Source organism: Petromyzon marinus, unplaced genomic scaffold, assembly GCF_048934315.1.
Source record: "Petromyzon marinus isolate PM22_M1 ecotype Great Lakes invasive population unplaced genomic scaffold, UKy_Petmar_22M1.pri1.0 PM_G_Scaffold_42, whole genome shotgun sequence".
NCBI classification, from domain to species: domain Eukaryota; kingdom Metazoa; phylum Chordata; class Hyperoartia; order Petromyzontiformes; family Petromyzontidae; genus Petromyzon; species Petromyzon marinus.
This window is the reverse complement of record NW_027422994.1, coordinates 962,292-974,966: the sequence shown is the minus strand read 5'-3', so window position 1 is coordinate 974,966 and position 12,675 is coordinate 962,292.

The window sequence follows — 12,675 nt, the reverse complement described above, 5'->3', positions numbered from 1 at the left end:
GGTCAGGTCACATTGACCAGCGTGGTGAAGTATGGTCAGTACACATTGACCAGAGTGGTGAAGTATGGTCAGGTCACATTGACCAGGGTGGTGAAGTATGGTCAGTACACATTGACCAGGGTGGTGAAGTATGGTCAGTACACATTGACCAGCGTGGTGAAGTATGGTCAGGTCACATTGACCAGCGTGGTGAAGTATGGTCAGTACACATTGACCAGCGTGGTGAAGTATGGTCAGGTCACATTGACCAGCGTGGTGAAGTATGGTCAGTACACATTGACCAGCGTGGTGAAGTATGGTCAGGTCACATTGACCAGAGTGGTGAAGTATGGTCAGGTCACATTGACCAGGGTGGTGAAGTATGGTCAGTACACATTGACCAGAGTGGTGAAGTATGGTCAGTACACATTGACCAGCGTGGTGAAGTATGGTCAGGTCACATTGACCAGAGTGGTGAAGTATGGTCAGGACACATTGACCAGGGTGGTGAAGTATGGTCAGTACACATTGACCAGGTTGGTGAAGTATGGTCAGTACACATTGACCAGGGTGGTGAAGTATGGTCAGGTCACATTGACCAGGGTGGTGAAGTATGGTCAGTCCACATTGACCAGCGTGGTGAAGTATGGTCAGTACACATTGACCAGAGTGGTGAAGTATGGTCAGTACACATTGACCAGCGTGGTGAAGTATGGTCAGGTCACATTGACCAGCGTGGTGAAGTATGGTCAGTACACATTGACCAGAGTGGTGAAGTATGGTCAGTACACATTGACCAGGGTGGTGAAGTATGGTCAGTCCACATTGACCAGCGTGGTGAAGCATGGTCAGTACACATTGACCAGAGTGGTGAAGTATGGTCAGTACACATTGACCAGCGTGGTGAAGTATGGTCAGGTCACATTGACCAGCGTGGTGAAGTATGGTCAGTACACATTGACCAGAGTGGTGACGTATGGTCAGTACACATTGACCAGGGTGGTGAAGTATGGTCAGTACACATTGACCAGCGTGGTGAAGTATGGTCAGTACACATTGACCAGCGTGGTGAAGTATGGTCAGGTCACATTGACCAGCGTGGTGAAGTATGGTCAGTACACATTGACCAGGGTGGTGAAGTATGGTCAGTACACATTGACCAGCATGGTGAAGTATGGTCAGTACACATTGACCAGGGTGGTGAAGTATGGTCAGTACACATTGACCAGCGTGGTGAAGTATGGTCAGTACACATTGACCAGGGTGGTGAAGTATGGTCAGTACACATTGACCAGGGTGGTGAAGTATGGTCAGTACACATTGACCAGCGTGGTGAAGTATGGTCAGGTCACATTGACCAGCGTGGTGAAGTATGGTCAGTACACATTGACCAGCGTGGTGAAGTATGGTCAGTACACATTGAACAGCGTGGTGAAGTATGGTCAGGTCACATTGACCAGCGTGGTGAAGTATGGTCAGTACACATTGACCAGGGTGGTAAAGTATGGTCAGGTCACATTGACCAGCGTGGTGAAGTATGGTCAGTACACATTGACCAGCGTGGTGAAGTATGGTCAGTACACATTGACCAGGGTGGTGAAGTATGGTCAGTCCACATCGACCAGCGTGGTGAAGTATGGTCAGTACACATTGACCAGGGTGGTGAAGTATGGTCAGTACACATTGACCAGCGTGGTGAAGTATGGTCAGTACACATTGACCAGCGTGGTGAAGTATGGTCAGTACACATTGACCAGGGTGGTGAAGTATGGTCAGTACACATTGACCAGCGTGGTGAAGTATGGTCAGGTCACATTGACCAGCGTGGTGAAGTATGGTCAGTACACATTGACCAGAGTGGTGAAGTATGGTCAGGTCACATTGACCAGGGTGGTGAAGTATGGTCAGTACACATTGACCAGGGTGGTGAAGTATGGTCAGTACACATTGACCAGCGTGGTGAAGTATGGTCAGGTCACATTGACCAGCGTGGTGAAGTATGGTCAGTACACATTGACCAGCGTGGTGAAGTATGGTCAGGTCACATTGACCAGCGTGGTGAAGTATGGTCAGTACACATTGACCAGCGTGGTGAAGTATGGTCAGGTCACATTGACCAGAGTGGTGAAGTATGGTCAGGTCACATTGACCAGCGTGGTGAAGTATGGTCAGTACACATTGACCAGAGTGGTGAAGTATGGTCAGGTCACATTGACCAGGGTGGTGAAGTATGGTCAGTACACATTGACCAGGGTGGTGAAGTATGGTCAGTACACATTGACCAGCGTGGTGAAGTATGGTCAGGTCACATTGACCAGCGTGGTGAAGTATGGTCAGTACACATTGACCAGCGTGGTGAAGTATGGTCAGGTCACATTGACCAGCGTGGTGAAGTATGGTCAGTACACATTGACCAGCGTGGTGAAGTATGGTCAGGTCACATTGACCAGAGTGGTGAAGTATGGTCAGGTCACATTAACCAGGGTGGTGAAGTATGGTCAGTACACATTGACCAGAGTGGTGAAGTATGGTCAGGACACATTGACCAGGGTGGTGAAGTATGGTCAGTACACATTGACCAGGGTGGTGAAGTATGGTCAGTACACATTGACCAGGGTGGTGAAGTATGGTCAGGTCACATTGACCAGGGTGGTGAAGTATGGTCAGTCCACATTGACCAGCGTGGTGAAGTATGGTCAGTACACATTGACCAGCGTGGTGAAGTATGGTCAGGTCACATTGACCAGCGTGGTGAAGTATGGTCAGTACACATTGACCAGCGTGGTGAAGTATGGTCAGGTCACATTGACCAGCGTGGTGAAGTATGGTCAGTACACATTGACCAGCGTGGTGAAGTATGGTCAGGTCACATTGACCAGAGTGGTGAAGTATGGTCAGGTCACATTAACCAGGGTGGTGAAGTATGGTCAGTACACATTGACCAGAGTGGTGAAGTATGGTCAGGACACATTGACCAGGGTGGTGAAGTATGGTCAGTACACATTGACCAGGGTGGTGAAGTATGGTCAGTACACATTGACCAGGGTGGTGAAGTATGGTCAGGTCACATTGACCAGGGTGGTGAAGTATGGTCAGTCCACATTGACCAGCGTGGTGAAGTATGGTCAATACACATTGACCAGAGTGGTGAAGTATGGTCAGTACACATTGACCAGCGTGGTGAAGTATGGTCAGGTCACATTGACCAGCGTGGTGAAGTATGGTCAGTACACATTGACCAGAGTGGTGAAGTATGGTCAGTACACATTGACCAGGGTGGTGAAGTATGGTCAGTCCACATTGACCAGCGTGGTGAAGCATGGTCAGTACACATTGACCAGAGTGGTGAAGTATGGTCAGTACACATTGACCAGCGTGGTGAAGTATGGTCAGGTCACATTGACCAGCGTGGTGAAGTATGGTCAGTACACATTGACCAGAGTGGTGAAGTATAGTCAGTACACATTGACCAGGGTGGTGAAGTATGGTCAGTACACATTGACCAGCGTGGTGAAGTATGTTCAGTACACATTGACCAGCGTGGTGAAGTATGGTCAGTACACATTGACCAGGGTCGTGAAGTATGGTCAGTACACATTGACCAGCGTGGTGAAGTATGGTCAGTACACATTGACCAGTGTGGTGAAGTATGGTCAGGTCACATTGACCAGCGTGGTGAAGTATGGTCAGTACACATTGACCAGGGTGGTGAAGTATGGTCAGGTCACATTGACCAGCGTGGTGAAGTATGGTCAGTACACATTGACCAGAGTGGTGTTGTATGGTCAGTACACATTGACCAGAGTGGTGAAGTATGGTCAGTCCACATTGACCAGCGTGGTGAAGTATGGTCAGTACACATTGACCAGGGTGGTGAAGTATGGTCAACCCACATTGACCAGGGTGGTGAAGTATGGTCAGTACACATTGACCAGAGTGGTGAAGTATGGTCAGTACACATTGACCAGGGTGGTGAAGTATGGTCAGTACACATTGACCAGCGTGGTGAAGTATGGTCAGGTCACATTGACCAGCGTGATGAAGTATGGTCAGTACACATTGACCAGCGTGGTGAAGTATGGTCAGGTCACATTGACCAGCGTGGTGAAGTATGGTCAGTACACATTGACCAGCGTGGTGAAGTATGGTCAGTCCACATTGACCAGCGTGGTGAAGTATGGTCAGTACACATTGACCAGGGTGGTGAAGTATGGTCAGTACACATTGACCAGAGTGGTGAAGTATGGTCAGTACACATTGACCAGGGTGGTGAAGTATGGTCAGGTCACATTGACCAGCGTGGTGAAGTATGGTCAGTAAACATTGACCAGCGTGGTGAAGTATGGTCAGTCCACATTGACCAGCGTGGTGAAGTATGGTCAGGTCGCATTGACCAGCGTGGTGAAGTATGGTCAGTCCACATTGACCAGAGTGGTGAAGTATGGTCAGTACACATTGACCAGGGTGGTGAAGTATGGTCAGTCCACATTGACCAGCGTGGTGAAGTATGGTCAGTACACATTGACCAGGGTGGTGAAGTATGGTCAGTACACATTGACCAGCGTGGTGAAGTATGGTCAGTCCACATTGACCAGGGTGGTGAAGTATGGTCAGTCCACATTGACCAGCGTGGTGAAGTATGGTCAGTCCACATTGACCAGGGTGGTGAAGTATGGTCAGTACACATTGACCAGCGTGGTGAAGTATGGTCAGTACACATTGACCAACGTGGTGAATTATGGTCAGGTTACATTGACCAGCGTGGTGAAGTATGGTCAGGTCACATTGACCAGGGTGGTGAAGTATGGTCAGTACACATTGACCAGGGTGGTGAAGTATGGTCAGTTCACATTGACCAGGGTGGTGAAGTATGGTCAGTCCACATTGACCAGCGTGGTGAAGTATGGTCAGTCCACATTGACCAGCGTGGTGAAGTATGGTCAGTACACATTGACCAGCGTGGTGAAGTGTGGTCAGTAAACATTGACCAGCGTGGTGAAGTGTGGTCAGTCCACATTGACCAGCGTGGTGAAGTATGGTCAGTCCACATTGACCAGGGTGGTGAAGTATGGTCAGTACACATTGACCAGGGTGGTGAAGTATGGTCAGTACACATTGACCAGCGTGGTGAAGTATGGTCAGGTCACATTGACCAGCGTGGTGAAGTATGGTCAGTCCACATTGACCAGGGTGGTGAAGTATGGTCAGTACACATTGACCAGGGTGGTGAAGTATGGTCAGTCCACATTGACCAGCGTGGTGAAGTATGGTCAGTACACATTGACCAGCGTGGTGAAGTATGGTCAGTACACATTGACCAGCGTGGTGAAGTATGGTCAGTCCACATTGACCAGCGTTGTGAAGTATGGTCAAGCAAATCGCTCCTCAACCTCTCACCGGGAGACTAGCATGATGTTTTGTGTTTCTCACTCATGATGGGACTTTGTAGTATGAACGTTGAGATGTATAAGGGGCACCGAGGGGTGATCAATAAGTTCTGAATTACTCATTGGTTTTGTCGGTAAAGTCACGTATGTAGAAATACAATAAAATTATATTAAAACAAAAAAAACACAATCACGACGTTTCGATCACATCGCAAGCGATCTTCATGAGGTGTCAAGAACAAATCGCGGAGGTAAATACAGCAAAAAGATGAGAGACGAGAATTCAACAAACCTGAAAAACCATTATGTGAAGCACATCCAGTCAGGCCAACGACACAGTTAGACACTTCCAGGCGGACCACGAATTTCAGAAGAGTTTTACATTTCGTGTTCAACCTTTGGATTGCACATACCACCTGATGAAGATCGCTTGCGTTGTGATCGAAACGTCGTGATTGTTTATTGTTTTAATATAATTTTATTGTATTTCTACATACGTGACTTTACCGAAGAAACCAATGAGTAATTTCATGCAGTCACGAAAGCTTTAATACTTTATTAAGTTCTGAATTGGCCCGTAGTAAGGTAGGGGCAACTGATGAGGGGTTGACAGCTGCGCCATCGAGAGGGAATCTTGATGGTTACGGTGTTTGTCTTTGTGGGTGAAGGACGCCAGTGGGAGAGCCTCGCCATGGACACGTCAGGTGACGAACTTGGCCGTGGTGGCAGCAGCAGCAGCAAGGCCGCTTCTGACAGCCGGTGATGGCTCTGTGGTGATCGTGATGGGGTTGGTGGTGGTGATTGTGAGGGTGGTAGTGATGGGTGGTGATCGTAATGATTGTGGTAATGGTGGTGATCGTGAGGGTGGTTATCGTGATGGGGTTGGTGGTGATCATGATGATGGTAGTGATGGTTGGGGATCGTTATGGTGAATGTGAGGATGGTAGTAATGGTGGTGATCGTGAGGGTGGTTATTGTGAGGGTGGTTATCGTGATGGGGTTGGTGGTGATCATGATGATGGTAGTGATGGTTGGAGGTCTTTATGGTGATTGTGAGGGTGGTAGTGATGGTGGTGATCGTGAGGGTCGTGGTGATGGTGGTGATTGTGAGGGTGGTGATCGTGATGATGGTGGTGATCGTGATGGCGATGATGTTCATGACGATGGTGCACGTGATGGGGATGGTTATGATGGCGATTGTGGTCATCAGGGCCATAGAAAGTCATAGACGACAGTTAGGCAATACAAAAAAAAGATGTGTTCCTGACCAGGGAGTATACATTTTGTGAAGTATAATTACCTTCTCAGGGAGTATAATTTCCAACAGTTTTGCACTATTGGACATTGTGCTCCCTAGTTGGATCGTATTCTCCCCGTACAGAAATTCACGATCACATTGTGTCTCGTACATTTTCTCTCCCACCTGTCACAATCCCAACACCAGGTACGATTCCAACACCAACTATGACCCTTCCACCCAATTATCTCCAGCCGCCGAGGAAGCCTCGACCCTGCTCTCAACCCCCTTGGGCAGGCCCACCTCTGACGATCTGACAAACGAGCTGGAAGCACTGGTGCAGGAGATTAACGATAAACGCGCCAGGGACTTGGAGATGTTGAACGAGTTCCAGAATTCACTATTATTCGAGGTGAGAGGATGTTACTACGACCCAGGGTCGCCTTAATCTGGCTCTCTTGAGCCTCTGGGGCTTAACACCTGGGTCCTTAGGCACCCTCATTCTGGCTTTGAAACTGTGCGAAGGATTTATGAAACAAGCCTCAGAGTTGTAACACTGAACCTGACGGGGAGCCTTCAGACCAAATTGAACGAGGGCCATTTTCAGGAAACGGTTGGCAAAAATCATCAATGATGATTGCATGTGAAAGAAATGCTGTATCTTAAAAAAAAAACTGACTCAAATCTGATGACTTGATCTCCCTTTTGTACATTTGGGTAAGCAACTTCCGTTGAGATCTTAGAAGTCACCTTTCTTGAGGTGCGCTCTTCAGATACCCAGTGGTCGCCCATGTAACCCACGTAGCAACAAACTCGTTTTTTTACCAGCTAGACCAGGGGTGGGAACATTTTTTGACTCGCCGGCCACAGTGGGTTCTAAAATTTGGCAGAGGGGCTGGGCCAGGAACAGATGGATGGAGTGTTTGTGTGAACTAAATATAAATGACGTGTTAAAAATAATTACGTGAAAGGATTTGGCCTTTAACAGGTAGCAAAGCATTTATTTGCAAGGCAATTTAACAAAGTGCACGAACATAAACAATACAAAAACATAAATTTTGATTTAAAGCTTTCGTGACTGCAGTAATTCATATTCTTAGCTCTTTTGGTAAAGTCACGTTGAAGGGAAACAATTAAATAATAAAATATATAAAACAATAAAAATTCTCACGACGTTTCGACCATAACACAAACGGTCGTCATCAGGTGTGTCGGTTTGCATTAATTTATTGTTTCATATATATTTTATTTTATTGTTTCCCTTCAACGTGACTTTACCGAAAGAGCTAAGAATATGAAATACAAAAACGTGTCGTAACTCGCGGTCAAAGTGCACCATCTAATGGGGAAACGGGGGCATTACAGGAGAAAGGGAAAATTCTATTTAATAATAATATTTGGACAAGTTCGGCGGGCCGAATTAAACGGCCCGGGGGCCGTACTTTGCCCACATCTGAGCTAGACACAACTCTTTCACCATACGGCAGGATTCCTCACGTTGGCTATTAGGCCACGTGACATCACGCACGTTATCTCTGTCTTGGGGGAGCTTGGCTGTCATCACGCTTTATCTCTTATCTCCAGCTATTTAACAACAAAAAAACACTCAGTGGGACACTCCAAGAGCATTTGACTTACAGAACCACCAGTTGCGCATTTACTTACCGTGACAATGTGTGTTTCCCTCAAGTTTAGTTCAAATAAATGTTTAACAAGGTGAGAACTCAAGGGACCAGGATAGTCTCATTGTTCAAAATCGATCCCCCGAGTCCAAGGTTGACAAAAGAGTAAGCAACAAAGAAAGTACAGAAATTATCACATAAAAAAATCTGAAGAAAAAAACAACTGCCGCCATTCACCGCTCCGCCACTAAATGGTGGTAATGTCACCAAATAGCTTGCGCCTTTGAATCCATGGTGCCCATTTCGAAGGCAAGAGGTCATTGGACAGGCCCAGATCATTGTGGGTTAACTGACCGAGGTAAATGGCAGATGCACGGCCTGTGAGCCCCAATGTGCCAACTTGTGTGTTTTAGCCGCCCACTGCTCCACTCTTTAGCGTCGCTCCTCCACCCTACATTGATGCTTGCAGAGCGACTGCCTCCAACTGCCCAGTAGCATCCTTCATGAGCCTCCTCCACAGAGGCCGATCTTGACAACGCTGGTACCAATCCTTGGCAAGTCCAATCAGCTTTATATTCTCCTGTACCACAGCAGCCCCTGTGTTTTGTAGCTTGTACCATGACCATTCAGTCCTTTCTATCTGGCTAGACAGAAACTGATTGGGCATGCGGTGGCTGGGCATGTGGGCTATGTGACCCAGCTAACACACAGTCTAGCCTCATTGAGGAAGTCACTGGTGTGACTTTGTCCAGATCTTTCAAGAACATGTGAGTTCCTCACAACACAGCCTGGTTAAACGCAGGGTGGATTGGAGGCAGGCCAGCCTGAATGTTTCAAACCGATGCAAAATGTTCCTTTAAATGTGTTCAGTTCCACGAAAACAAAACACGATCATATGAGGAATTGAAAACATTTCCCTCCATTATTGCTTGTAAAATTGCCCTTTCGCCCCCCCCCTCCCCCCACTGTAGGTGTCTCAGGTGTGCGATGCTATCCGCTCCTCCGTCATGTCACGTCACGAAGGCTACAATATCCGCTTGACCATGCAGTTTGGGGAAATGGCGACGGTGCTGCAACAAGCTCGACAACAAGAGGTAGCCCTCGCCACCTCGTGGCAAGCCCTGGACTCAATCATGCAGTTACAACAGAGTCCCTAGAGGGCGTCAGTAATGGTCGTGTCAGACATGAGCCCTGGGGTATTTATTTACAGAGAGAAAAAGCAATGTAGGAAGTTCACAACGCCCATGGTAGATTGACAACGGATTTGTTGGTAAAGTCACGTAAAATAGAAATAATAATAAAAGGAAATTAATAAAAATAAAACCTACGACGTTTCAATCGCAGCGCAAGCGGCGGTCGTCATCAGGGTTCATATTGGCCATGCCATGTTCTGACTGAGTTCGTACCGGATTGAGGCTTCACTTGAGCCTAACGAGGTGCAGAGTAATGGGAGAAAACTGGCAGAGGAAAAAAAACCCTATAGAGGAATCGAGCCGGAGGACTCCACCATTTGTGGAGGTGCAGATGTGCGTGTTTGGCAGGGGTCTTACACGAGACCAGCACTTAAAACATTCATATGCCAGGTTCCTAAACTTAAATACAAATTGTTGGCTGATCCTTCACTCACAACGCTCCTCCACACGTGGAATTATATCACATTTGTATAACATCTAAACATGATCCTGGCCCACTCAGTTTTTATAATTGTCAAGTCAAAGTTGATTTCCTGCTCAAATGTGCAATGGTGTTGTGTTTTTACGGCCCTTAACCAGTCTTATAAATGTCACATTTCAATGATGGGTGTGAGTCGACCCATAGGACAACCACTGTTTACTTCCCTACTTAGTGGTACTAATTGTATTGTCCCTGGAGGGCTCATAGGCTGAGTCAACCCCCAACCTTAGGATTTTATTGGTTTTTAATAAGCTTTTAATTCCATAATTGGATGTTATAAATTTGAGCGCTTTTCAGTTTTGTTGCATAAATAGTATGAGTTTTCAGATTTTAGTTAGACCTTTTCGGCAATGTTAATTGTAAAATGTTGTGAAATGTATTCTAATATATTCTTAGCTGTTACTGCAACTGCTTTTAAAATTGCTTTGTACTTGCTGTGCTTTCGTGATGTTTCATGAGTGCTGACCCAGGGCTCACTGAAATAAAATACATCGAGACTCTGGGCTTACACTTGGTTATAAAGTTAATACTGGTAGGAACCTCCTGGTTATTACACCACCAGCCCACAGGGGATTATTGTTGGGTCCGTCCGTCGTGCATCCACAAATGGGAGGGGTGGGGCTGGGTGGAGAGGGGAGGGTGGGGAGGGGCTGGGTGGGGAGGGGAGGGTGGGGAGGGGAGGGTGGGGAGGGGAGGGTGGGGCTGGGTGGGGTGGGTGGTGGAGGGGCTGAGTGGGGTGGGTGTGGCGGGGTGGGGAGGGGAGGGAGGGGAGGGTGGGGCTGAGTGGGGATGGGTGGGGCTGGGTGGGGAGGGGCTGGTCACCCCGTGGTGCCCTTATAAAACTCAACGTGTAACCTACTCACGCCGGCTCATGCCCGCCCACACAGTCGAGCATATTTACGGAATACACCACGTGGTGGTGCCGCCGTTGACCCTGGCCATTGACCGAGCAGCCCAACGTTCCTACTACCAGCTCCCTCCGCAGGAGAATCTGTTATGTTATCTTATGGTTGTGCCTCTACGTGCCTTTGGCCTTGCTTTACATACCCTTTAACTCTCTAAACATTGGGCCTCGCTCTTTGGTCCTTTAGGTAAAGTCACGTAGTAGGTATAAAATAAATTAAATCCGCGACATTTCGGGCGCAACACAAGCGTCCGCCGTGAGGTGGGACAACCACAGCAAGAAAACAATTGCTGAAGTGGGCAAAAGGGCTGCTGTGACAAGAGGCTATGTAGGTAAGAGAGGGGTTTAGGAGCCAGGGAGGAGAGAGTGGAGGGGGTGTGGAGTAGGGGCAGTGGAGTGCTGCAAGTGAGTCACATCTAGATTGGGTCTTGCGTTTCATTATAAAGTTACATTTTCCGAAAGCGCACCAATCTGCTCTCATCCGCTTATTTTGTAAGTTTGATCCCAGGCGGCCTTCAGTTTTATGCGTGCCTCTTATGGCAGCCAGGATGCGTTCTTGATAAACGGAACACTTCGTGAAACAGCGCTGTAGGAGGTCATCATAACATGCTTCCAATGGAGATGCATTACCGAATGAGCATTGGTTTTCCTCTGTCCAAATATGAGCACTTTATTGGGGTATCAGTACCCGCCTTAATTATGATACTGTACACATGATAAATGTTTAGAGTTTTTATATGTATTTAAAACAAGTTCAATGGTTACAGACGTAAGAGTTATGCCTGTACATGTGTAGTGGGTTCTTTAAGACAGCGTAGAGACGAATCGGTAGAGGCAATGCTTATTTATTACAAAGGTGCTTAACACAATACAATACAGCCTTCTACTTGAAGGGGTAACGGCCCCTTCACCCGCTGCTGAGGAGGTACGGCTTCGGTCTAACTCGCCCTATTCCTGGGCTAGGGTCTCGGGGTCCTCCGGCTAAGGGGGTCCTAGGGGAGGCTAGTCTGACCTGACCCAGCCAAGGTACAGGTCTCGACCACTGGCCACACGGGACCCATCCCTGATAAGCCACCCACACAGACACACAACAACAACAACAACAACCGCCATTCGCCACTAAGTGGCGGTGACGTCACCACGACGCTTGTGCCAGGCTATGTGCACCCTGAGGCCACGTGAAGTGTCGAACGCCCGCTGGCAGGAGGTCACGGGGCAGACCCAGGTGCCACGGGTCGACTGACTGAGATGACTGGCTGATGCACCACCTGTGCCCCCTACTGTGCCAACCTGCTGTGCTTTAGCCACCCGGCGCTCCGCTCGCTGTTGTGAGCGTCGCTCCTCCGCCCTCCGTTGTTGTTGGAGGGCGACTGCCTCCAACTGCCCAGTAGCATCCTTCACGAGCCTCCTCCACAGAGGCCGATCTTGACACCGCTGGTACCAGTCATCGGCAAGTCCACTCAGCTCCACGTCCTCCTGTACCACATCACTCCATCTCTTCTCTAGCCCGTGCCGCGCCCGCTTAGCCCCCTCAATCCGGCCAAACAAAAGCTGTTTCGGCATGCGGTGGCTGGGCATGCGGGCTACATGACCCAGCCATCGCAGCCTTGCCTGCCGGAGGAGCTCACCGATGGGACCCTGCCCAGATCTTTCAAGGATTTGTGAGCTCCTCACACAATCCAGTCTGGTTAAACCCAGGATGGATCGTAGGCAGGTCAGCCTAAATGTTTCTAACCGGCGAAGATGTTCCATTAGGGGGGTCCACGTTTCGCAAGCGTAGAGAAGGGAGGGAATGACCGTGGCCGAGAAGACCTGAAGCTTAGTGCGGAGCGACAGACCAGGTAGCTTCCACACAGCGTTACGCAACCGATG